Below are 26,843 nucleotides of genomic sequence, written 5' to 3'. Positions count from 1 at the left end.
GAGGAGCGTTGGGGGGAAGAGGAGGAGGGAGCGTTGGGGGAGAGGAGGAGGAGGAGGGAGCGTTGGGGAGAGGAGGAGGAGGAGGAGGGAGCGTTGGGGTGTAGGAGGAGGTTTTAGGAGACAGGAAGTGTAAGTAGCGGGAGCGACGGAACCTTCCACTCCCACTCACCCGCCTGAGGTGAAGTGAAGGTGCAAGGTGAGTTGGTTAGTTAGGTTCACTCTGGCTACATCACGTGTCCTGCCTCTCCCACGCCAGGTGAGAATAGTTACAATATATTCTATACCAGCTGGAAGTGTGGCGGACTTGCTGGTTCCCAGGGTTGTATATCGTGGTCATGTGCCCACGCGGTCTTGTTGCGTTTCTCACCACAATCAGTTCTCCAGTTGCTGTGTATTTTGGCCTCATTCTCCCCTACCACACGAACCTTCCACCCTCCACCTCCCTACCCCAAGAACCACCCCCTCCACCCTCCCTACCCCACGAACCACCCTCCACCTCCCTACCCCACGAACCACCATCCTCCACTCTCCCCACTCCCCACGAACCACCCTCCTCCACCCTCCCTACCCCACGAACCACCCTCCTCCACCCTCCCTCCCCACGAACCAACCCTCCTCCACCCTCCCTACCCCACGAACCACCTCCTCCACCCTCCCCACCCCACGAACCACCCTCCACCCTCCCTACCCCACGAACCACCTCCTCCACCCTCCCTACTCCCCACGAACCACCCTCCTCCACCCTCCCTACCCACGAACCACCCTCCTCCACCCTCCCTACCCCACGAACCACTCCCTCCTCCACCCTCCTCACCTACGAACCACCCTCCTCCACCCTCCCTACCCCACGAACGTACAATTTATTCCTACTGTATCGAGAATAAAATTCTTCTTTATCATAATTTAGTCGTGGAAATTCCTATCCCTTGACTGCATATGTATACCTGAATACCTTATGTGTAATTAGGTTTGGTAATACATTTTTGGGATATGTATCATGTATGCTGCGTCACAGGGCGCTCCCAACAATGGCTCGCTGCCCCGGATGTGTGCACGGAAATTCCTTGGAAAGTGAAGAACCGACCAATTATAATGTTCCTAGTGTGTGATACCTAACGAAACGTCTTCCTATTGGTGGAAAATCATTATAGTGGTTGTTGATTATTATTGTGTAGTTAAGTAATGTGGTTTATGTTGGTTTAAATTAGTTAATAATTAAACCGATTGGGTCTTTTGTGTGCGTGTGTGTGTGTGTGTGTGTGTGTGTGTGTGGACAAGGTCGTTATCGTAGACCACACTCACCTAACTATACTAGCCTAACTGGGTATAAGGATTCACAGGAACATACATACATACATACATACATACATACATACATACGTGATACTTACGGACAGACAACCAATCGCAGGAGGGGAAGAAAATTTAATTAAAAGACAGGTGTGTGGGGTGTTGAGATAGTGACAGGTGTGTGGTGTGGTGAGATAGTGACAGGTGTTGTGAGATAGTGACAGGTGTGTGGTGAGATAGTGACAGGTGGGTGAGATAGTGACATGTGTGTGGTCAGATAGTGACAGGTGTGGTGAGATAGTGACAGGTGTGTGGTGTGGTGAGATAGTGACAAATGTGTGGTGTGGTGAGATAGTGACAGGTGTGTGGTGTGGTGAGATAGTGACAGGTGTGTGGTGAGATAGTGACAGGTGTGTGTGGTGTGGTGAGATAGTGACAGGTGTGTGGTGAGATAGTGACAGGTGTGTGTGTGGTGTGGTGAGATAGTGACAGGTGTGTGGTGTGGTGAGTTGGTGACAGGTGTGTGGTGTGGTGAGATAGTGACAGGTGTGGTGTGGTGAGTTAGTGACAGGTGTGTGGTGTGGTGAGATAGTGACAGGTGTGTGTGGTGTGGTGAGATAGTGTCAGGTGTGTGGTGTGGTGAGATAGTGACAGGGTGTGTGTGTGGTGTGGTGAGATAGTGACAGGTGTGTGTGTGGTGTGGTGAGATAGTGACAGGTGTGTTTTTGGTGTGGTTAGATAGTGACAGATGTGTGGTGTGGTGAGATAGTGACAGGTGTGTGGTGTGGTGAGTTAGTGACAGGTGTGTGTGGTGTGGTGAGATAGTGACAGGTGTGTGGTGAGGTGAATTAGTGACAGGTGTGTGAGTTTTCTGAGAGGTTAATACTGTGTGTGTATAGCTGACAAGGTTTAGGTTGTATGTATGTATGTATGTATGTATGTATGTATCCTTGTGTGTATCCCCTGTCGCAACTCAATGACGTCAACGTTGTAAACAAACACCAATAAGGCAATGCCACTCCTGATTCAATACCCCAATATAGACCTTATTTACAATGCCACAATAACAAGAGAATTAATGCCCCCCTCAAAATGCCATGAATATATGCACAGGAAAAAGGCATTATCTAATTACACTGAGACCATGGTATAATTAACTACGTGCATGCTATACTAATTAGAGAACAAAAATTAACCTAATTAATCGACACCTTTGGATTAGTAGATTAGTTAAGTGGGGTATAGACCGTATTGGGTGACATCTGGTGACCTGGGTTTAATTTTACGGTAATGTTTTGGTGAAATATTAACATTATTTTAACTTGGTGAGCTATTAACATTACATTAACTTGGTATATCATAGCCCGTGATTCTGGTTTTTTGTGTGTGTGTGTGTGTGTGTGTGTGTGTGTGTGTGTGTGTGTGTGTGTGTGTGTGTGTGTGTGTGTGTTTAAGCCTTAATTGTTAAATCTGTTGTTAATTTTCCCATGGGGGTCATTAACACGGAGCATTAGTGGTGGGGTGATTATTTACAGCCGGGAGAGAGAGAGAGAGATTATTCAGCATTAACTGTATAAAATAATCTACAGTGTGACTCATAAAACCAATAACCTTCTCTAAAACTTCTACCGAGTGACACCCAAAAACCTCCACCAATCCCCAAAACACATCTCCTGACTACCTGGATCTACCGAGTGACTCATAAACATCCCCCCAAAACATCTCCACTACCTGTGATCTACCAGTGACTCATAAACATCCCCCCCAAAACACATCTCCTGCTACCTGTGATCTACCGAGTGACTCATAAACATCCCCCAAAACACCTCTCCTCTACCTGTGATCTACGAGTGACTCATAAACATCCCCCCAAAACACATCTCCTGACTACCTGTGATACCGAGTGACTCATAAACATCCCCCCAAAACACCTCTCTGACTACCTGTGATCTACCGAGTGACTCATAAACATCCCCCAAAACTCCTCTCCTGACTACCTGTGATCTACCGGTGACTCATAAACATCCCCCCAAAACTCATCTCCTGACTACCTGTGATCTACCGAGTGACTCATAAACATCCCCCAAAACACCTCTCCTGACTACCTGTGATCTACCGAGTGACTCATAAACATCCCCCAAAACTCCTCTCCTGACTACCTGTGATCTACCAGTGACTCCTAAACATCCCCCAAAACTCCTCTCCTGACTACCTGTGATCTACCGAGTGACTCATAAACATCCCCCAAAACTCCTCTCCTACTACCTGTGATCTACCGAGTGACTCATAAACATCCCCCAAACTCCTCTCCTGACTACCTGTGATCTACCGAGCAAATCTCGTGACTCATAAACATCCCCCAAAACACATCTCCTGACTACCTGTGATCTACCGAGTGACTCATAAACATCCCCCAAAACACATCTCCTGACTACCATGATCTACCGGTGACTCACTTATCCCCCCAAAACACATCCTGACTACCTGTGATCTACCGGTGACTCATAAACATCCCCCCAAAACATCTCCTGACTACCTGTGATCTACCGAGTGACTCATAAACATCCCCCAAAACTCCTCTCCTGACTACCTGCTGATCTACCGAGTGACTCATAAACATCCCCCCAAAACTCCTCTCCTGACTACCTGTGATCTACCGAGTGACTCCATAAACATCCCCCCAAAACACATCTCCTGACACCTGTGATCTACCGAGTGACTCATAAACATCCCCCCAAAACACATCTCCTGACTACCTGTGATCTACCGAGTGACTCATAAACATCCCCCCAAAACTCCTCTCCTGACTACCTGTGATCTACCAGTGACTCATAAACATCCCCCAAAACTCCTCTCCTGACTGTGATCTACCAGTGACTCATAAACATCCCCCCAAACTCCTCTCTGACTACCTGTGATCTACCGAGTGACTCATAAACATCCCCCCAAAACTCATCTCCTGACTACCTGTGATCTACCGAGTGACTCATAAACATCCCCCAAAACTCCTCTCCTGACTACCTGTGATCTACCGAGTGACTCATAAACATCCCCCAAACTCCTCTCCTGACTACCTGTGATCCTGAGTGACTCATAAACATCCCCCCAAAACTCCTCTCCTGACTACCTGTGATCTACCAGTGACTCACAAACACCCCCCAAAACACATCTCCTGACTACCTGTGATCTACCAGTGACTCATAAACATCCCCCCAAAACTCCTCTCCTGACTACTCTCGAGCTCTAAACATCCCCCAAACTCCTCTCCTGACTACCTGTGATCTACAGTGTCATAAACATCCCCCAAAACTCCTCTCTGACTACCTGTGATCTACCAGTGACTCATAAACATCCCCCCAAAACTCCTCTCCTGACTACCTGTGATCTGGTGACTCATAAACATCCCCCCCAAAACCTCTCCTGACTACCTGTGATCTCAGTGACTCCATCCCCCAAACTCCTCTCCTATACCGATCTACCGAGTGACTCCATCCCCCCAAAACACATCTCCTGACTACCTGTGATCTACCGAGTGACTCATAAACATTCCCCCCAAAACACATCTCCTGACTACCTGTGATCTACCGAGTGACTCATAAACATCCCCCAAAACTCCTCTCCTGACTACCTGTGATCTACCGAGTGACTCCATAAACATCCCCCAAAACTCCTCTCCTGACTACCTGTGATCTACCGAGTGACTCATAAACATCCCCCAAACTCCTCTCCTGACTACCTGTGATCTACCGAGTGACTCATAAACATCCCCCAAAACTCCTCTCCTGACTACCTGTGATCTGCAAGGTGACTCATAAACATCCCCCCAAAACTCCTCTCCTGACTACCTGTGATCTACCGGTGACTCATAAACATCCCCCCCAAAACACATCTCCTGACTACCTGTGATCTACCAGGTGACTCATAACATCCCCCCAAACTCCTCTCCTGACACCTGTGATCTACCGAGTGACTCCTTAAACATCCCCCCAAAACTCCTCTCCTGACTACCTGTGATCTACCAGTGACTCATAAACATCCCCCAAAACACATCTCCAACTACCTGGATCTGGTGACTCATAAACATCCCCCAAAACACATCTCCTAACTACCTGTGATCTACCGAGTGACTCTCAACCATCCCCCCAAAACACATCTCCTGACTACCGTGATCTACCGAGTGACTCATAAACATCCCCCAAACTCCTCTCTGACACCTGTGATCTACCAGTGACTCATAAACATCCCCCAAACTCCTCCTGACTACCTGTGATCTGGCTCATAAACATCCCCCAAAACACATCTCCTGACTACCTGTGATCTACCAGTGACTCATAAAACAAGAGTCTTCTCACCAAACTACCTAATGACCCACACTTTTGCTATATAGTGAAGATAACAGTGAACCTCCCCCAACTCCCCCCTATCTCACCACACACCCCCAACTCCCCTATCTCCACCACACCTCTCCCCAAGCCAAGATTACAAACGTTCAAACTGACAGTGAAAAATGGGGGAAGGGGCAGGGCAGGCAAGGGCAGGGTGGGGGAGATGAGTCATTCTGTAGCAAATAACACGAGTCATTTTCTTCCATTAATGGCAGACAGGAGAAAACTTTTTTTTATCGTTAAATTCTATCTCACTTTTGACACCAATACTGTACCTGTGTCTGTGTCTGTCTGGAGTGCTTTAAAAGAGTGTGTGTGTGTTGTGTGTGTGTGTGTGTGTGTGTGTGTGTGTGTGTGTGTGTGTGTGTGTGTGTGGTTTTTCTCGTTCCTTAACTATATCTAGGTTGGGTTAGAGATATGTTAGTTTACGTTAGGTTGGGTTAGGTGAGCTGTGATAGGTTTGGTTAGAGATGTGTTAGGGTCGGTTAGAGATGTGTTAGGGTCGGTTAGAGATGTGTTAGGGTCGGTCAGAAATATGTTCGGTTAAGTGAGCTGTTTTAGGATAGGTTGGGTGATAGCTATGTTATATATTCAACTTGGGCAGCATTAATAGCAACACTTATACGTGTACAGTCCCTCACAAGTAGAAGAGTGAGTTAGATTCAGTAAATAAACCAAATATTAATAAATTATCTTAAGTTCATGAGGTGTTAAGGTAGTAAGTGTAATATAGTATTTTATGTAGGGTGAATTTACCTTAATTAATGTACAGGGACCGTGACGTCACGTAGGTAAACAACAATGGCGGTCAAAACGAATCAGGTAAAAAGTCACAGAAAAAAAGTCACGGGAAAAAAAGAAAAGTTAACTGTCGAATTCTCACAATTTTTAAGGTTAATATGTCAATCAGTTTCAGTAAAGGAATATGCAGAACCTAAAACCCTAACCTTACCGGCCACCATAAATTAATTGACATTTTTTCCTGTGACTTTTTCCTAGCCAAAATTGTGACTTTTTTCGTGACTTTTCCTGTGACTTTATTACCGCACCGTCAAAACAATGCGGTGGTGCCAAGTTTCGTCACGTACATATTTTCTTCACTAAATAAAACAATATCACTAAAGATGCGTTAAATCCCCGTCATTATTATAGTCAATTACTTTGTCTACACTGTTATTTAGTATACTGAAGACACTCCTGACAGTGTTACCAGATACCAGTATAATATATCATAGAACTCGACCATAGTTTAACACCTACTCGTATTACAAAAGATTTAGATATCTTAATGTCAGGAATAGATATCACAGGCGGGGTGTTATCGTGTTATCAAGATGCATTTGGCTTCAGGTTAAGGGATAGTTTGTTGTGTTGTGTCGACCGTTGACTTGGTGACGTGTGGTAATAATTCCCTCAAGGAGTGTTGGTAAACCCTCACTCAGCCCTGTGTGTCGTCTGCGTACCTGCCCAGAAGCCACATGGAGACGTTAACTGGAGTACTGGTGGTGAAGGAACCGAACCTAACCTAATCTAACCTAGCCTAATCTAATCTACCCCTAACCTAATCTAACCTAACCTAACCCTAACCTAATCTACTAACCTAATCTAACCTAATCTAACCTAGCCTAATCTACCCTAACCTAACCTAACCTAACCTACCCTAACCTACCCTAACCTCCAACCTAGCCTAATCTACCCTAACCTAATCTAACTAACCTAACCTACCCTAACCTGCCCTACCTAACCTCCCTAACCTAACCTACCCTAACCCAACCTAATCTGCCTAATCTAACCTAACCTAACTTAACCTAATCCTTGCTGGTGGTTTACTGGGTACTGAAATGCTAGATACTATTACATTATTATTTTATATGACCACACCATTCATGTACCCATTCTAGACCACACACACACACACACACACACACACACACACACACACACACACACACACACACACACGGGGTATTTTCAAAAGCCAGGCTCAGTAACGACATTGTGCCCACCACGCTGTACTTGCCCAGCTGCCAGTAGCCCAGGATGTAGGGCAGCCCAGCATGGTGGTGGGAGAGGAGGAAGGAGAGAGAGAAGGGAGGAGGAAAATGTGGGGAGAAAGGGAGGATGGAGAGTATGTACAACAGGTGTGTGTGTGTGTGTGTGTGTGTGTGTGTGTGTGATCCCATTGTCTTTTAAACGGTGAAGAAGACATAACAGTTTTGACACAGGTGCAGTGCTCTCTCTCTCTCTCTCTCATGAGGGATGGGGTGTGATAGGGGTGGGTGTTGAATCCTCCACAATGCCTGTATAATGAGGAGCTATTGTGGGGTGGTGGTAGTAGTGGTAGGGGTGGTAGTATTGGTAGGGGTGGTGGTAGTGGTGGTAGGGATGTGGTAGTAGAAAGGGTGGTGGTGGTAGGTGGTAGTAGTGGTAGGGGTGGTGGTAGTAGTATAGTGGTGGTAGTAGTAGGGATGGTGGTAGTAGTAGTAGGGGTGGTAGTAGTAGTAGTAGTAGGGTGGTGGTAGTAGTAGTAGTAGTAGGGGTGGTGGTAGTAGTAATAGGGTGGTGGTAGTAGTAGTAGGTGGTGGTAGTAGTAGGGTGGAAGAAGCAATCAGTGTCAAGTTCATTCCCAAACTAGTGAAACACGACTTAACCCCAGTAGAAAGAACACTTCTTGCACTTCCACCAAGACTGGGAGGATGGGACTAACTAATCCAGAGGAGATTGCTGACTCTGAACATCCAAAATTCACTTAAGCTCACGGCAGCCCTCACTGATCACATAATGCCCAGAATGCAACAGGAAGTGGACACCAGCGAAGTTAATAAGATCCGTAGGTCCATTACAACAGATCGGCAGCACTGCCAAAATGACATGTTGCAGCAACTATTGCTGCAGGTTCCAGAAATTTGAAAAAAAAAGTAGCTATAGCGCAGGTGGGCGCCTCGAACTGGTTAACTACGTTACCGATAAGGGCAAATGGTTTCATTAACAAACAGAATTTACAGATGCCATTGCTCTAAGGTACGGTTGGCCAGTAGATGGTTTGCCCTCCCAATGCGTGTGTGCTATTCTATGATGGCGATCACGCCATGGTTTACAAGAAGGGGGCTTCATATGCATGAGGCATGACGAGGTAAGGATCTCACAGCAAATATGTTGAAGGAAATCTGCCGGACGTCATGGTAGAACCGACCCTCCTTCCACTGGATGGCGAGATCCTCCAACACAGGACCTCAAACACATCTAACAAGCCCGTGTGGACGTCAGTGCTCGAGGATTCTGGACGCGGGGACAGCGAGCTTTCTTCGACATCAGGATTTTTTGATCCCATGGCCGTTTGTCACCGTAACCTAGCTCTCGATGCTGCGCATAGGAGGAACGAGAACGACAAGATAGGGCATATGGGGAGAGAATTCAAAATGTTGATCAAGGCAGCTTCACTCCTCTAGTGTTCACAACCTCTGGTGGGATGGGCCCAAGTGCAAGATGTTTCTACGCCAGACTCGCGGAGCTGATCTCGAACAGAAGCAGCAGCCCAGAAGTTATGTAAGCCTGGATGAGATGTCGACTGTCCTTCCTCTCCTTCGGTCGGCTTTCTCTGCCTCAGGGAACGAGAGCTTCTACTCCGACAACTGCTGCAGATATTGACATGAGGCTGCAGTCACTGAATGCCGCATGGATCTGCGGCTCAACTAATCTAACACAGATAGGATAGCTTCTTATGTATTAGGATATTTAATATTAATTAAATAAATGGTGGCGAGGTGTGGCTATTGGGGAGGCTGGAGGCAAATTAAAAAAAAAAAATGGTGGTAGTAGAGTTGGTATGTAGTAGTAGAATTGGTGGTGGTAGTAGTAGAATGGTGGTAGTAGTAGTAGGATGGTGGTGTAGATGGTGGTGGTAGTAGTGGTGGGGTTAGTTGGTGGTGGTGGTGGGGGTTGGTGGTGGTGTAGGGTTGGTGGTAGTAGTGGTAGGGATGGTTGGTGGTGGTAGTGGCAGTTGGTGGTGGTGGTGGTGGTTGGTGGTGGTGTGGTAGGTAGTTGGTGGTAGTGGTGGGTTGGTGGTGGTGGTGGTGGGTGGTGGTGGTGGGGTAGTTGGGGTGTGGTGGGGTTGGTGTAGTGGTGGTGGGGAGTTGGTGGTATTGGGGTTAGTTGGTGGTGGTGGTGGGGATGGTTGGTGGTAGTGGTGGGTGGTGGTGGTGGTGGAGTTGGTGGTGGTGGTGGTGAGGTAGTGGTGGTGGTAGTGGGGGTGGTGTGGTAGTGGTGGGAGTTGGTGGTGGTGGTGGGGTGGTGGAGGGGATGGTGGGTGGTGGTGGTGTGTGGGGTGGTGGTAGTGTGGGTGTGGTTGGTTGGTTGGGGAGTAATTAGTAAAGAGAATAAACCTTATTTTTGGGGGTGGTGTCTGGGCGAGGCTGATGGATAGGGCTGGGGATTGAGGCTGATGGATAGGGCTGGGGGCTAGGTGATAAAAGCAGCCCTCAGTGGATCCTTCTCTATTGCTCTCACCCCCCACCCCTTACTACTACCAACAACAACAGCAATAAATAACAGTAATAAAACTCTAATAACAAAGCTAATTCATTTATGGTATGAGTTAGCTGTGTAAACAGGTTGTTTTTGCTCCGAGAGAAAGCTAAGATTTACCCGTAGCTTCCCATTATTTGTGAGATCATTAACACCATTTCCCCACAGCTACGGCACCTCGTTAATTTTCTTAGAGGCGGTCATGGTGTCATTAAGGTAGAAACTATCATCAACTACTCGCCATTAGCCAGTTTATCACCGGGAGAGACGAGACAGATTATAGTACAGTGGTTTCAGTGGCGGGCCAATTATAGGGCGTCTGTAGAAAGGAAATTATCTCCGTTTTCTATAATGATTTAATGGGTGACTTAAAAGAAATTGAAGTTGTGTTGTGGATGATTTTAATTGAGGGTAGTTTTGATTTAATTTTGTGTGTGTGTGTGTTTGTTTGTTTTTCTTCTCAGTGTTGGATATGTAGTGTTGAGTTAATGTAGAGTGTGTGTTTATTTGTTTTGAAGAAGATGTACTTTTGTTGTCGGTTTGAGAGAGAAGATGCACTTTTAGTTGTCGGTTGAGAAGAGATAGAGAATGCACTTTTGGTTGCCGGTTTTGAAGAAGAGAGAGAGATATATACCTCTTAGTTGTCAGTGTGAGTTAGGTGGTGACTCCCCACAAGACCCGCCTGGCATCACTATCTCTTGACGCCTTTACCAGCACCACTGCCATTCATCAGCGGCGCTTGGTATACCCGTCCACACACTGTATAGGAGACTAACGGTACCATAACGCCAGTACGAGCAGTTGAGTGCCTGGCGTTGCAAATCCCTGTATGGAGACAACAACCTCATAACGCCAGTACGAGCAGTTGAGTGCCTGGCGTTACCGTCCACACACTGTATAGAGACTAACTGTACCATAACGCCAGTACGAGCAGTTGAGTGCCTGGCGTTACCGCCCACACACTATAGGAGACTATGTACATAACAGTACGAGCAGTTGAGTTGGCGTTACCGTCCACACACTGTATAGAGACTAACGGTACCATAACGCCAGTACGAGCAGTTGAGTGTTGGCGTTCCGTTCACACACTGTATAGGAGACTAACTGCCATAACGCCAGTACGAGCAGTTGAGTGCTTGGCGTTACCGACCACAACTGTATAGGGACTAACTGTACCATAACGCCAGTACGAGCAGTTGGTGCCTGGCGTTACCGTCCACACACTGTGGGACTAACTGTACCATAGCAGTACGAGCAGTTGAGTGCTCGTTACCGTCCACCTATGAGACTAACGTACCATAGCCAGTACAAGCAGTTGAGTGTGGCGTTGCCATCCACCTATATAGGAGACTAACTGTACCATAACGCGCAGTACAAGCAGTTGGTGTCGGCGTTACCGTCCACCACTGTATAGGAGACTAACGGCACCAACGCCAGTACGAGCAGTTGAGTGCCTGGCGTTACCATCCACACTGTATAGGAGACTAACGGTACCATAACGCCAGTACGAGCAGTTGGTGCTTGGCGTTACCGTCCACACTGTATAGGAGACTAACTGTCCATAGCCAGTACGAGCAGTTGAGTGCTTGGCGTTACACACATATAGGAGACTAACTGTACCATAACGCCAGTACGGCAGTTGAGTGTGGCGTCCGTCCACACACTGTATAGAGACTAACGGTACCCTCGCCAGTACAAGCAGTTGAGTGCCTGGCGTTACCGTCCACCTATATAGGAGACTAACGGTGCCATAACGACGAGCAGTTGAGTGCTTGGCAAATCTCCACACACTGTATAGGAGACTAACTGTACCATAACGCCAGTACGAGCAGTTGAGTGCTTGGCGTTACGTTCACCACTGTATAGGAGACTAACTGTACTAACGCCAGTACGAGCAGTTAGCGGCGTTACCGTCCACAACACATAGGAGACTAACTGTACCATAACGCCAGTACGAGCAGTTGAGTGCCTGGCGTTACCGTCCACACACTGTATAGGAGACTAACTGTACCATAACGCCAGTACGAGCAGTTGAGTGCTTGGCGTTACCGTCCACACACTGTATAGGAGACTAACTGTACCATAACGCCAGTACGAGCAGTTGAGTGCTTGGCGTTACCGTCCACTGTTAGGAGACTAACTGTACCATAACGCCAGTATGAGCAGTTGAGTGCCTGGCGTTACCGTCCCACACTGATAGGAGCTAACTGTACCAACGCCAGTACGAGCAGTTGAGTGCTTGGCGTTACCGTCCACACACTGTATAGGAGACTAACGTACCATAACGCCAGTACAAGCAGTTGAGTGCCTGGCTTCCGTCCACACACTGTATAGGAGACTAACACTACCATAACGCCAGTACGAGCAGTTGAGTGCCTGGCGTTACCGTCCACTATGGAGACTAACTGTACCATAACGCCAGTACGAGCAGTTGAGTGCTTGGCGTTACCGTCCACCTGTATGGGAGACTAACTGTACCATAACGCCAGTACGAGCAGTTGAGTGCTGGCGTTTACGTCCCACTGTATAGGAGACTAACTGTACCATAACGCCAGTACGAGCAGTTGAGTGCTTGGCGTTACCGCCCACACACTGTAGTAGATAACTGTACCATAACGCCAGTACGAGCAGTTGAGTGCCTGGCGTTACCGTCCAACACTGTATAGAGACTAACGTACCATAACGCCAGCATGAGCAGTTAAGAGTGCCTGGCGGCCTAACCCACAGATTTAAAACAAAATAGAGACGAACGTAAGCAACAACGCCAGTACAAGCAATCGCGCGCTTGGCGTATACCTTCATCTTAACATATTACTGAAGCACCACCGCCAGACTCAATGGAAGCTGCGACGCACCGTTCCCCAACCATCTGTTTATATTCGTGTTGTATTAAGGCGTTGATATTGTTTTGTGCTATGTGGGGAGGGGTGGGCAGGAGGGGAGGGGAGGTAGAGGGGAGGGGGCAGAGGGAAGGGGAGGGGAGGGGCAGGAGGGGAGGGGGAGGTAGAGGGGGGAGGTAGAGGGAAGGGGGGAGGTAGAGGGGGGGGAGGACAGGGAGGGAAGGGGAGGAGGTAATAGACAGAGAGAGGAAACCGTGGGAGGGGAGATTAAGAGACAGATGGGTGGGAGAGAGACAGTGGAGGGAGGATATAGACACTGAGGGAGGGGGGAGGAGGGGTCAAGGCACTGAGGGAAGAGAGATGTTGTAAGGAGGAGTAGTAGGAGGGAGTAAGGAGGAGAGAGGAGTAGAGGAGTAGTAGGAGGGAGTAAGGAGGAGAGGAGTAAGGAGGAGTAGTAGGAGAGGAGTAAGGAGGTGTGGTAGGAGGAGTGGGAGGAGGAGAGGTAGAGGAGGAGTAAGAAGCAGGGAGTTGGGGAGGAAGAGGCATGGGGTTGAGGAGGGCATGGGGTTGAGGAGGAGGCATGGGCTGAGGAGGAGGCAGAGTGAGCAGGAGGAGGCAGGGGGAGGAGGAGGAGGCAGGGGTTGGAGCAGGAGGAGGTAGGGTGAGGAGGGGGAGGAGGAGGTAGGGAAGAGCAAGAGGAGGCAGGGCTGAGGAGGAGGGGAGGTAGGGATTAGGGAGGAGGAAGCAGGGGGAGTAGGGGAGGCAGGGATCTAGCAGGAGGAGGCAGGGATTTAGCAGGAGAAGGTAGGGTGAGCAGGAGGAGGCAGGATTTAGCAGGAGGGAGGGAACAGGAGAGGAAGAGGAGGGATCTAGCAGGAGGAAGCAGGGACGTAGGGAGGAGAAGGCAGAGGCGAGCAGGAGGAGGCAGGGATCTAGCAGGAGGAGGACGGAAGTGGGAGGAGGCAGGGACGAAGCAGGAGGAGGCAGGGATCCAGCAGGAGGAGGCAGGGATCAGGAGGAGAAGGCAGGGCTGAGCAGGAGGAGGCAGGCAGGGATCTAGCAGGGAGGAGGCAGGGATCTAGCAGAGGAGGCAGATCTAGGGAGGAGAAGGCAAAGCTGGCAGGAGGAGGCAGGGGTGAGCAGGAGAGTGGGGATTAGCAGGAGGAAGCAGGGACCTAGCAGGAGGAGGCAGGGATCTCAGCAGAGGAGGCAGGTTGAGCAGGAGGGGAGGGATCTCAGCAGGAGGAAGCAGGGGTTGAGCAGAGGAGGTGGGACAGCAGGAGAAGGCAGGGGTTGAGCAGGAGGGGAGCAGGAGTGGGGGAGGAGGCAGGGATCTAGCAGGGAGGAAGCAGGGGTTGAGCAGGAGGAGGCAGGGACTAGCAGGAGGAGGCAGGGGTTGGAGCAGGAGGAGGTAGGGATTAGCAGGAGGAGGTAGGGATCTAGCAGGAGGAGGTAGGGGTTGAGCAGGAGGAGGCAGGGATCCAGCAGGAGGAAGCAGGGGTTGAGCAGGAGGAGGCAGGACAGCAGGAGAAGGCAGGGGTTGAGAGGAGAGGCAGGATCTAGCAGGAGGAGCAGGGGTTGAGCAGGAGGAGGCAGGGATCTAGCAGGAGAAGGCAGGGGTTGAGCAGGAGGAGGCAGGGACCAGCAGGAGAAGGCAGGTTGAGCATGGAGGAGGCAGGGACCAGCAGAGGAGGCAGGGGTTGAGCAGGAGGAGGCAGGGATCCAGCAGGAGGAAGCAGGGGCTGAGCAGGAGGGAGGCAGGATTTAGCAGGAGGAGGCAGGGACTTAGCAGGAGGAGGTAAGGACAGGGAGGAGGTAGGACAGCAGGAGAAGGCAGGGGTTGAGCAGGAGAGGTAGGGACAGCAGGAGAAGGTGTGGAGCAGGAGGAGGGACGCAGTAGGAGAAAGCAGGATGGAGCAGGAGGAGGCAGGGACGGGAGGGAGGAAGGAGCAGGAGGAGGCAGGGACAGCAGGAGAAGGTAGGACAGCAGGAGGAGGCAGGGACTAGGAGGAGAAGGTAGGGAACAGGAGGAGGTAGGGACAGCAGGAGGGAGGCAGGGATCTAGCAGGAGGAGGCAGGGGTTGAGCAGGAGGAGGCAGGATCTAGAAGGAGGAAGCAGGGGTTGAGCAGGAGGAGGCAGGACGGGGAGGAAAAGGCAGGGGCTGAGCAGGAGGAGTGCAGGGATCTAGCAGGAGAAGGCAGGGCTAGCAGGAGGGGCAGGGACCCAGCAGGAGAAGGCAGGGGCTGAGCAGGAGGAGGCAGGGATCTAGCAGGAGGAAGCAGGGGTTGAGCAGGAGGAGGTGGACTAGCAGGAGGAGGCAGGGTTTGAGCAGGAGCAGGCAGGGACTCAGTAGGAGGAGGCAGGGGTCTAGGAGGAGGGAGAGGGAGGCAGGGCTGAGCAGGAGGTGAGGCAGGGACGTAGTAGGAGGAGGCAAGCGAGCAGAGGAGGCAGGGATTTAGGGAGGAGAAGGCAGGAGGAGGCAGGGGTTGAGCAGGAGGAGGAGGGGATCAGCAGAGAAGGCAGGAGGAGGCAGGGATTCAGCAGGAGGGAGGTAGGCAGGAGGAGGCAGGGATCTAGCAGGAGAGGTGGGGGATTTAGCAGGAGGAGGCAGGGACTGCAGGAGGAGGCAGGGGTTGAAGCAGGAGGAGGCAGGGACTGGGAGGAGGAGGCAGGGATTCAGCAGGATGAGGCAGGGACCAGCAGGATGAGGCAGGGATCTAGCAGGAGGAGGCAGGGTGGAGCAGGAGGAGGCAGGGATCTAGCAGGAGGAGGCAGGTTGGCAGGAGGAGGCTGGGATCTAGCAGGAGAAGGCAGGGTTAGCAGGAGGAGGCTGACTCAGCAGGAGAAGGCAGGAGGAGGCAGGGATTAGTAAGAAGGCAGGGCTTGAGCAGGAGGAGGCAGGGATCTAGCAGGAGGAGGTGGGCATTCAGTAGGAGGAGGAGGACAGCAGGAGGAGGTAGGGACTAGGAGAAGGTAGGGGTTGAGCAGGAGGAGCAGGGATTAGTAGGAGGAGGGGGGGATGAGGGAGGAGGAAGTAGGGAAGGGAGCAGGAGGAGGCAGGGATCTAGCAGGAGAAGGCAGGGAAGGATTCGGGAGGAAGCAGGGGTTGAGCAGGAGGAGGTAGGGACTAGCAGGAGAAGGCACGAGGAGGCAGGGCTAGCAGAGGAGGCAGGGATCTTAGAGGAGAAGGCAGGGTTGAGCAGGAGGAGGCAGGGATCCAGCAGGAGGAGGCAGGGACTCCAGCAGGAGGAGGCAGGGCTGAGCAGGAGGAGGCAGGGACTAGCAGGAGGAAGCAAGGCGAGCAGGAGGAGGCAGGGACTAGCAGAGGAGGAAGGAGCAGGAGGAGGCAGGGAGCAGCAGGAGGAGGCAGGGACTAGCAGGAGGAGGCAGGGAAGGAGCAGGAGGAGGCAGGGATTTAGCAGGAGGAAGAGGGTGGAGCAGGAGGAGGCAGGACCAGCAGGAGAAGGAAGGAGCAGGAGGAGGTAGGACAGCAGGAGGAGGCAGGGCAGCAGGAGGAGGCAGGGATCAGGCAGGAGAAGGCAGGGGTTGAGCAGGAGGAGGCAGGGATCTAGCAGGAGAAGGCAGGGGTTGAGCATGAGGGAGGCAGGGATTAGCAGGAGGAGAAGGGGTTGAGCAGGAGGAGGCAGGGATCTAGCAGGAGGAAGCAGGTTGAGCAGGAGGAGGCAGGGATCTAGCAGGAGGAGGCAGGACTAGCAGGAGGAGGCAAGGGAAACAGAGGAGGGGACAGAGGAGAAGGCACAGGAGAGGGACTAAGCAGGAGAAGGCAGGGGTTGAGCAGGAGGAGGCAGGGACGCAGAGAGAAGCAGGAAGGAGCAGGAGGAGGGGATCCAGCAGGGAGGAAGCAGGGGTTGAGCAGGAGGAGGCAGGGACGTGGCAGGAGAAGGCAGGGATTTAGCAGGAGGAGGCAGGGACCTAGGAGGAGAAGGCAGGGATTACAGGAGGAGGACTAGGGAGGAGGTAGGGACTAGCAGGAGGAGGCAGGGTTGAGCAGGAGGAGGCAGGGATCTGAAGGGAGGGAAGCAGGGGTTGGAGCAGGAGGAGGCAGGGATCTAGGAGGAAGGCAGGGGTTGAGCAGGAGGAGGCAGGGATCTAGCAGGAGAAGGCAGGGGTTGAGAGCAGGAGGAAGCAGGGATCTAAAGGAGAGGCCAGGGGTTGAGCAGGAGGAGGCAGGGACTAGCAGGAGGAAGCAGGGCTTGAGCAGGAGGAGGCAGGGACCTAGCAGGAGGAGGCAGGGGTTGAGCAGGAGGAGGTGACTAGCAGGAGGAGGCAGGGCTCCAGGAGGAGGAGAGTGCAGGGGTTGAGCAGGAGGAGGCAGGACAAGCAGGGGTTGAGCAGGAAGAGGTAGGACGAAGCAGGAGTGAGGAGGGCGAGCAGGAGGAGGCAGGGATCTAGCAGGAGAGCAGGGACAGTAGGAGGAGGCAGGGGTTGAGCAGGAGGAGGCAGGGATTAGCAGGAGGAGGTAGGGAAGGGAGTAGGAGGAGGCAGGGGATCTAGGAGGAGAAGGCAGGGCGAGCAAGAGGAGGCAGGGATCTAGCAGGAAGAGGCAGGGTGGAGCAGGAGGAGGCAGGGATCTAGCAGGAGGAAGCAGGAGGAGGTGGGGATCTTGCAGGAGGAGGCAGGATCAAGCAGGGAGGAGGCAGGGGTTGAGCAGGAGGAGGCAGGGATCTAGCAGAGGGGCGGGGTGGGGTTGAGCAGGAGGAGGCAGGATATAGGCAGAGGAGGCAGGGGGAGCTGGGAGGAGGGCAGGATCTAGCAGGAGGAGGAAGTGGCAGGAGGAGGTAGACTCAGGAGAGAAGGCAGGAGGAGGCAGGGGTTGAGCAGGAGGAGGCAGGGATCTAGCAGGAGAAGGCAGGAGGAGGCAGGGATCTAGCAGGAGGAGGCAGGGGCTGAGCAGGAGGAGGCAGGGATCTAGCAGGAGGAGGGGGACTAGCAGGAGGAGGCAGGTCAAGCAGGAGGAGGCAGGGGCTGAGGAGGAGGAGCAGGACCCAGGAGGAGGAGGCAGGGGTTGAGCAGGAGGAGGCAGGGACTAGCAGGATGAGGCAGGGATCTAGCAGGAGGAGGCAGGGGAGGCAGGAGGAGGCAGGATCTAGCAGGAGGAGGCAGGGGTTGAGCAGGAGGAGGCAGGGATCTAGCAGGAGAAGGCAGGGTTTAGCAGGAGGAGGCAGGGATCTAGCAGGAGAGGCAGGGGAGGAGGAGGGACGTAAGGAGAAGGCAGGGGTTGAGCAGGAGGAGGCAGGGATCCAGCGGAGAGGGAGGCAGGGATCTAGCAGGAGGAGGCAGGGACCAGCAGGGGAGGTGGCAGGGATGAGGAGGAAGCAGGGGCTGAGCAGGAGGAGGTGGGAATGGGGTGGGAGAAGGCAGGAGGAGGCAGGGACCAGGGAGGAGGCAGGGACCCAGCAGAGGAGAAGGCAGGGGAAGAGTAGGGAGGAGAGCAGGGATCTAGCAGGAGGAGGAGGGATTTAGGGAGGAGGGAGGGGGTTGGAGGAGGAGGTAGGGACTAGCAGGGAGGCAGGGATGACCAGGAGGAAGGGGGTTGAGCAGGAGGAGGCAGGGATCTAGCAGGAGAAGGCAGGAGAGGCAGGGATCTAGCAGGAGGAGGCAGGGATTCAGGAGGAGAAGGCAGGGGTTGAGCAGGAGGAGGCAGGGATCTAGCAGGAGGAGGAAGGTTGAGCAGGAGGAGGCAGGGATCTAGGCAGGAGGTGGCAGGAGGAGCAGGAGGAGGCAGGGATTGTGGAGGGGGCAGGGGTTGGAGCAGGAGGAGGGGGATCTAGAGGAGGAGGCAGGAGGAGGCAGGGATTTAGCAGGAGGGAGGCAGGGGAAGGAGGAGGAGGAGGGGATTAGGGGGGAGGAAGCAGGGGTTGAGCAGGAGGAGGCAGGGATCTAGCAGGAGGGAAGCAGGGTTGAGAGGAGGCAGGGATCTAGCAGGAGGAAGCAGGGGTTGAGCAGGAGGAGGAGGGATCAGCAGGAGGAAGGGAGGGGTTGAGCAGGAGGAGGCAGGGATCTAGGAGGAAAAGGTGGTGGAGGAGGAGGCAGGGACAAGCAGGGAGGTGGTGCAGGGGTTGAGGAGGAGGAGGCAGGGATCAGGGAGGAGGAGGCAGGGTTGAGGAGGAGGAGGAGGCAGGATTTAGGAGGAGGAGGCAGAGATTTAGGCGGGAAGCAGGGTTGGAGCAGGAAAGGCAGGGGGTGAGCAGGAGGAAGCAGGGGTTGAGCAGGAGGAGGCAGGATCTAGCAGGAGGAGGAGGAGGCTGGAGCAGCAGGAGGAGGCACTGATCTAGCAGGAGGAGGGGCTGGAGCAGCAGGAGGAGGCACTGATCTAGCAGGAGGAGGCAGGGCTGAGCAGCAGCAGGAGGAGGGGGTGATAGTGGTAAGTGGTACCGGTTAGCTGGGACAGCATCTTCACTACACTGGACACACTGCTCACCTCCCCCCCAACAGTGGTGCCCTCTGTGTCTCTGTGTACGTGTCTTTCTGTGTCTATATAGGTGTGTGTGCGCCTATCTGTGTACGTGTCTTTCTGTCTGGTATTTGTGTCTTTCTGTGTCTGTATTTGTGTCTGTCTGTGGTAGTGCTATGTCGGTCGCGTCTTCTTTGTTCTGTGTGTATGTTGTCAGCCATTTAACGAGTTTATTACACACGCTCACCCGATCGACTTTTCTCGCACGCGTTCTGGCTTGTAGAAAGTGTGTGTGTGTGTGTGTAGAGAGAGAAAAGGTTCCAGTGCTATAATCTGTAATATTCAAAGGTTGTTTAGGTTTGGTTTGGTTACGTTAGGTTACGTTAGGGTTAGGTTAGGTTAAGCAAGAGATGTTTTGTTTTCTATGGGTTCCATGTGGTGACGTCATAAGTAAACAGAGGTGTGGTGTTTATAAGCAGCCATTAGCGAGCATGAATATAAACCCAACCTAACACAACCTAGTTTATTTTGGAGGTTTATTTCATCATCCGACAAAAAAATAATCATAATGAGATGTTTTTTCTAACATTATGATATTCGGTAAAAAAAAACATCTTCCGGGATGCCTTCGATAAATTTCAAAATGAACACTACAACTCGTGGTCTCTCGTGGGTTGTCAAAATCCTTCGTCCGTGATGTCATATTGTTACACACACACACACACACTCTCACACACACACACACACACACACACACGCACGCACGCAAACACAAAGGTATTTTTTGACCGTGTTTACTGGCCGATAAAAATGTCTAAAAAAAACTAGAACAGGTTTTTAATGCAGCTCAATCGTCCGGACATACAGTACAGGACGCCTAGTGAACAATAACATGCGGTAGGTTAGGTTCGGTTAGGTTAAGTTAGAGTCGACAAAATGTACGTTAATGTGACCGCAGCCTTTAGAGAAAGACGGTTAAAATCATCAAGCGACGGAATCTCGGTTAAAAGCACATTATCCGGATGATGTGTTCTACGGGTTTAAATATTGTATACCGGATGTGCGCGCCGTCATGAAAAGAGTCAACGCTGATTGTGACGTCACTTGTAAACTAAGGGGTCTTTCCGTCCCAAATCCCGTGAGAAATTGACAGTTTACTCGTGAAATTATCCGAAACATTACGAAATAGAAATAAACTTTGTAATATACGTTTCTTTCATTAAATTTACTTAATAATGAATGAAAAAATGTTCATAAAAATAAATAAATGAAGAAATAAATGGATAAACAAGACATATGTCCGGTTGGGAAATTATGAAATGAAAAATTGCCCTGAGAGAAACGTAAACATGGAAGGGGAGACTGAAGGATTTTTATCGCTTGAAGGAACTGTTTCTGTGAGGCCCTGTACCCATCACCACCACCGTCATATCCTACTCCCTTGAGATACTAGCCAGAATCCCCCCTCCCCCCCCAGAGTCCCTATAAGAAGGTCAGCTGGGGTTTTGGGGGGAGGGAGGTGTTGGAGATTCGTGATGTGTAAGAGAATAATATCGATGCTGGATTACTTTTACGGCTACTTATTTCTACTACTACTACTACTACTACTACTACTACTACTAAATAATAATAATATAACAAAGTCGTATGTATTATAAACGGTAAACAACAACCACAACAACTAATCACCACCACCAATAACCATCTCACCACCACAACACCCCATCCACCACCCTCACCACCACAACCACCAACCCATCCACCATCACAACAACCCACCACCTACCATCACAGTCCACCCCCACCATTCAACCAACCACCATCATCACCCACCACCTACCATCACAACTACCCCCACTCATCAACCTCCACAACAACCACCACCACAATCGTAAAATTCCTTCACTGGTGAGTCAGGAGACCACGGCTTGATCACAGTAACAGCCGCTGCTCTCTACTGACTTGGTGCAATGTGACCGTAAGGTGATTTATATACTCGGGTTTGATAAGTCATGGTGGTGGTAGGTGTGTGATGATGGTTGTGGTGGTGGTAGGTGTGTGATGATGGTGGTAGTGGTGTGTTGTGGTAGTGGTGGTAGGTGTGTGTTGTGGTGGTGGTAGTGGTGGTAGTAGGTGTGGTGATGGTGTTGAAAGGTGTGTTTTGTTTGTGGTTGTGGTAGGGGTTCGTGGTAGTAGATGTATAGTGGTGATGGGTGGTGTGGTAATGGTGGTGGTGGATGTTAGTGGTTGTGGTAAGAATAGTCGTATTAGTGGTAGATGTGAGATGGTGGTATGGAGGTGGATGTGTGTGCACAGGTGTTCCCGCACATATTTACACACAGGTTTAGCAGGTGTGTGTGTGTGTGTGTGTGTGTGTGTGTGTGTGTGTGTGTGTGCGTGCGCGCGCTACATTCTCCGAGTTCGCTGGGAAGAAGAGAACAGATAAAAGCATTCTTCTGACACCAACTGTAGGAGCATGAACAACTACGTTAGACTGGCCATGTTACCCGCATGGACGACAGTGAACTGCCAAAGCCGCTACTTAGCGACCTAACGAATAGTAAACTAACGCTGACGGGCAGCTGAAATATAAAGTCTTAAGACAAACCTGTAGAGGTGCCAAATCGACCCCCTCTGGAGGTCGATTACTCCCATCGTAACGCTTGGAGGGCACCACACGAGAAGGTGTCAATACTTTCGAGTTGGCCCGACTGCAAACCGAGGCAGATAAGCGCCAACGTCGGAAAGCGCCACCGCCCCTCCCACAGTAGATGGAGCCCTCCACATGTGCAACGAATATGGACGACAGCAAAGTAGTAGTAGTAATGTGTGATCAAGGCAGGTCTACATAGTCTACTTGGGGTCTACATATTGTCAACCTGTTGTCTACTTATTGTCTACCTGTTGTCTACTTGTGTCTACCTGTTATAGAGTGTGGAGGGGAGGAGGGAGTGTGGAAGGGAGGAGGGAGTGTGGAGGGAAGGAAGGAGTGTGGAGGGCAGGGGAAGGAAGGAGTGTAGGGGAGGGATGAGGGAGGGGGGTGTGGGGGCGAGGGGAGGGAGTCACAAGGGCAGGGAAGGAGTGCAGAGGGGCGAGGAGAGTGTAGAGGGGCGAGGAGGGAGTGTGGGGGCGAGGAGGGAGTGTGGGGGCGGGGAGGGAGTGTGGGGGCGAGGAGGGAGTGTGGGGGCAGGGAGGAGTTGTGAGGCAGGGAGGAGGGAGGAGGGAAGGAAGGAAGGAGGGGTGTGGGGACAAGTGTACCATAATCAACATTGCATGACAGTAAATAGACAAAGTGTAAGTACCCAGGGCTGTCCTGTGTGTGTGTGTGTGTGTGTGTGTGTGTGTCTGTGTGTCTGTCTGTCTGTGTGTGTGTGTGTCTGTCTGTCTGTGTGTGTGTGTGTGTGTGTGTGTGGTGGTGGTGGTGGTGTCCTTTCTTCCTCTCCTTCCCTCCTTCCTCCTCCCGTCCCTCCCCGCCCTCCCCCCTCTTCCATACCACCATCCCGGGCTTTAGTCAAGGGATTGTAACGTGATGCCCAGCAGGCCCAGCAACCAGCCAGTCCAGTCAATCACCAGCCAGCCAGCCAGTCAATCGGCCAGCCAGCCAGTCAATCAGCCAGCCAGTCAATCAGCCAGCGAGCTAATCAATCGGCCAGCCAATCAACCAGTTAATCAGTCAGCCAGCCATTCGACCAGTCAGGCAGCCATTCGACCAGCCAGGCAGCCATTCGACCAGCCAGGCAGCCACGACCAGCCAGGCAGCCACATATGGTCGTTTGCTAAGCCTTTTATTCAGTGGCTTCACCAGTGTGTTGTGTCGGGTGTGTTTATGGCTCCCAGTGACGAGTTCCGTGTTGAAGTTGGCTCTACCTCCCCCTTCCCTCCTCTCCCTCCCCCCCTCCCCTCTCCCCCCTCCCTCCACCCTCCCTCCCCCTCCCTCCCAACACTATTCCTCATCTCTCATTCTCTCCACGCCTCTCCCCTCTTTTCCTTCCACTCTCCTCTCCACCTTTCACCACTTCTCACTCGTCTTTTCCTCTTCCTCTTCTATCCCACTTCCCTACCACCCTTCCTTCCTCCCTATTCCCTCTTTCCCATTCCTCTCTCCCTCCCTCCCTGTCTCTCATCCCTCCTTCCTCATCCTCTTCCACTTTCTACCCCTTCCTCCCTCCCTCCTCTCCCCTTCCTCCTCAGTAGGATATGGTATAGCCGTCAAGGTGTTTGTCCAGGTATTAACGGACAGACAGAAGCGATCTTTTAGCTGCCATTACTTTTTTCATTTGTATTTATTATTTATTTTTTATTGATTATTATTTACGTTTCTTACTATTCACTTTTTTTCTGTTGTATTTAAGTGTTTGGGATTCCGATTTAGCTTTGATATTAATTAGGAGATGCTAATTATTGTAGCTCTTACTAGATGGCGTCAGTGTTGCTTCATTTACGATAAATTAGCCAACTTACGACGTTTTAAGAGCATGTGGAAAAAAGGGAAAAAAATAAACGCAAGACGGAAAGAGAACAGGAAGGAAATAAATTAGCGAGGGAAAAGGGTAAATAAACAAGTCTGAAAAAGAGCGGGAAAAAAGGTAAACAGACATAGAAACCCGTGGACCAATGAGAATTAAGCGATATTGCGCGGGTAAATTATAGGTGATGCCTCCAGCTGATTTGTGTCTTATTATTATCATTAGTAGTAGTAGTAGTAGTAGTAGTAGTATGTTAGTATAAGGTGAAGGCAAAATAAGATACGAGTGTAGCTTAGGTGTAAGGTAGAGGAAATAAGGAGTGGTGGGTGTAGGGTGTGTTTCTGGTGTAAGGTGAGCACATAATGGTGTGTATGTGTAGCTCAAGGTGTAGAATGGCCTAGCCGGTGCCCCTATACCTAGCTCATGTTACACACACACACGCGCACTCACTCACTCTATCTTGTATGTGTTTTAATCAGGGTTGACTTTTGTGTGTGTGTGTGCGCGCGCGTGTGATATCCGGTGTTGCAGCCTGATTTAAGGTTCCTCATTGCCGCGGGTTGAGTTCTAGTCCGGTTAGCTTACACACCCACATACACTCACTCACTCACTCACTCACTCACTCACTCACTCACTCATTAAGAGAATGAATAAGTAAGAGAGAGAGAGAGAGAGAGAGAGAGAGAGATACATCATCACCCACCACAACATCCGTTCCAATTACACTGAACTAGGCTGTTACTTCACTACTTAATGACTCTCATCTGTTGTGTCACGCCTCTGCCTGTTTGACTTACCTGTTGGACTACTGGATTTACCTGTTGGATTTTTACCTGTTGGACTTGTTATATTTAGGAGGAAATAGTCGTCAGGTGTGTGTGTGTGTGTGTAAGTCTTAGTCGCTACAGCACCTTGATTCTGATTGGATGATGGCGTCAACACCTACACTATGATTGGATGATAGCTAGAGCACCTTGATTCTGATTGGATGATAGCTGGAGCACATTGATTCTGATTGGATGATAGGTAGAGCACTTTGATACTGATTGGATGAAAGTTAGAACACCTTCACTATGATTGGATGATAGCTAGAGCACCTTGATTCTGATTGGATGATAGTTAGAGTACCTTGAATGTGATTGGATGACAGTTAGAGCACCTTGATTCTGATTGGGTGATGGCGTCAGCACCTTCACTATGATTGGTTGATAACTCTTCCATGCACCTTGAAATCTAATTGGACGACAATGCATGGTCTTGTGGAGCATTGAGTGAGCATGTAGGAAGGGCGTGGAACATAATGTGGGTGAGTCATAGCATTGAGGAGCATTGCGTGAGCGTGTAGCATTGAGGAACAGGGTGGTGGCGGAGCGTGTGGAATGGCGTTGAAGGGTATGGAGACTGAGTGTAGAGGAGCGTTGATGAAGACCCAAAGTAGTGTTGAGACGGAACGTAAGGAGAGAGCGTGTAGAATAGCGTTAATAATGAGCATGTAAGGGGAGCATTGAGGAAGAGCATGTAGGAGTGTGTGTAGTGGGAGGAACAGCTGACTTGTATAGCAGAGGGAGAGGGTGATTAGGACATCCTCCCTATGGGGACACGAGGCGGTAGTGTGTCCCTCCCTTTCCTTCCTCTCCCTCCTCCTCCTCTGCCTTCCTCTCCTCCCTCCCTCCCTCGCCTTCCTCCTCCTCCTCCCTCCTCTCCTCTCCTCCCTTCCCTCCCTCCCTCGCCTTCCCTCCTCCCTCCCTCCTCTCTTCCCTCCTCCTCCTCCCTCCTCCCCTGCCAACGCTACTACTACAACAGCAACAACAACAACTAATACTACACTACTGTTATGTTGATTGTGGTAGTTTTGGTGGCTGAGGGAGACAGGTGAGGGCGTACCTGGGCGGAACCTTCAGGACTGTGACGGTGGCCTTCTTAATCTCCCCACGCCCCTCCCTCCCTCTCCCTTTCTCTAGCTTATCTCCTCTCCTCACATATTCCATCCTCTCCCTTTCATATTCCTTCTCATCTCTTCCCTTCTCCTTCCTTTCCTCCCCTCATTTTCTCCTCCCTCCCTCACACACATTTCATGGTGTTTATCTCTCTCTCTCTCCTCTCTCTCTCTCTCTCTCTCTCTCTCTCTCCCAGGAAGGTGTGGTCATATCTTTGCTCCTAACCTGTCTGTCATCCACACCCACCACCTCACCTTGGTGGTGTGGCTCAGGTGCAGGTTACAGGTCCCAGGTACAGGTTACAAGGCCTAGATACAGGTTACAAGGCCTACAGGTTACAGGGCCCGGGTACAGGTTATAGGCCCAGGTACAGGTTACAGGGCCCTGGTTCAAGTTACAGGTAAGTACAGGTTACAGATACACTTACAAGACAACCAGGTACACCTACAGGACCTAGGTACAGGCTACAGGTACAAGGACTAGTGCAAATACAGGTACAAAAGGTACAGTTACAGGTACAGGTACAAGGAAATAATTAGTGGTCTAGAAAACTCTCCCTTCCTCTTTCTCTTCATCCTCTTCCCCTTCCATCTTCTCTTCCACTTCCTTCTAATGCCTCTCTCTCTCTCTCTCTCTCTCCTCTCTCTCTCTCTCTCTCTCTCTCTCTCTAGCTTGTTTACATACATGACAACACAAACAAAAGACTTCCTTCCTCTGTGTGTATATGTGGGTGGGTGTATGTATGTGTGTGTGTATGTGGGTCTGTGTGTGTATGTAGGTGTGTGTGTGTGTGTGCCCTTGGTGATTATGGAGTGTGTTTGTCCTTGGTGATTGTGTGTGTGTGTGTGTGTGTGGGTGGCCCTCCTTGCCAGTACAGCGGGGCCACTTTCACTCGGTGTGACCCTGCACCCTACCATCACCTTCACCACCTCACTCCCCACACCCCTCACCACCCCCACCACCCCCACTACCTCCCACCCTCACC

The 26,843-nt window shown here is 51.1% G+C and overlaps 1 protein-coding gene across 2 annotated transcripts in view; it reads left to right on the top strand.

Annotated features, from left to right (window-relative positions):
• Positions 1 to 26,843, top strand: part of LOC121874040 (unconventional myosin-Ie-like) — an 81,445-nt gene that overhangs the window by 11,434 nt on the left and 43,168 nt on the right. The gene's annotated exons all lie outside the window — the stretch shown is intronic.

Source organism: Homarus americanus, unplaced genomic scaffold (assembly GCF_018991925.1).
Source record: "Homarus americanus isolate GMGI-L3 unplaced genomic scaffold, GMGI_Hamer_2.0 scaffold28241, whole genome shotgun sequence".
Classification (NCBI taxonomy): domain Eukaryota; kingdom Metazoa; phylum Arthropoda; class Malacostraca; order Decapoda; family Nephropidae; genus Homarus; species Homarus americanus.
The sequence above is the reverse complement of the archived record's forward strand: the minus strand, read 5'-3'. Positions and strand labels throughout refer to the sequence as shown.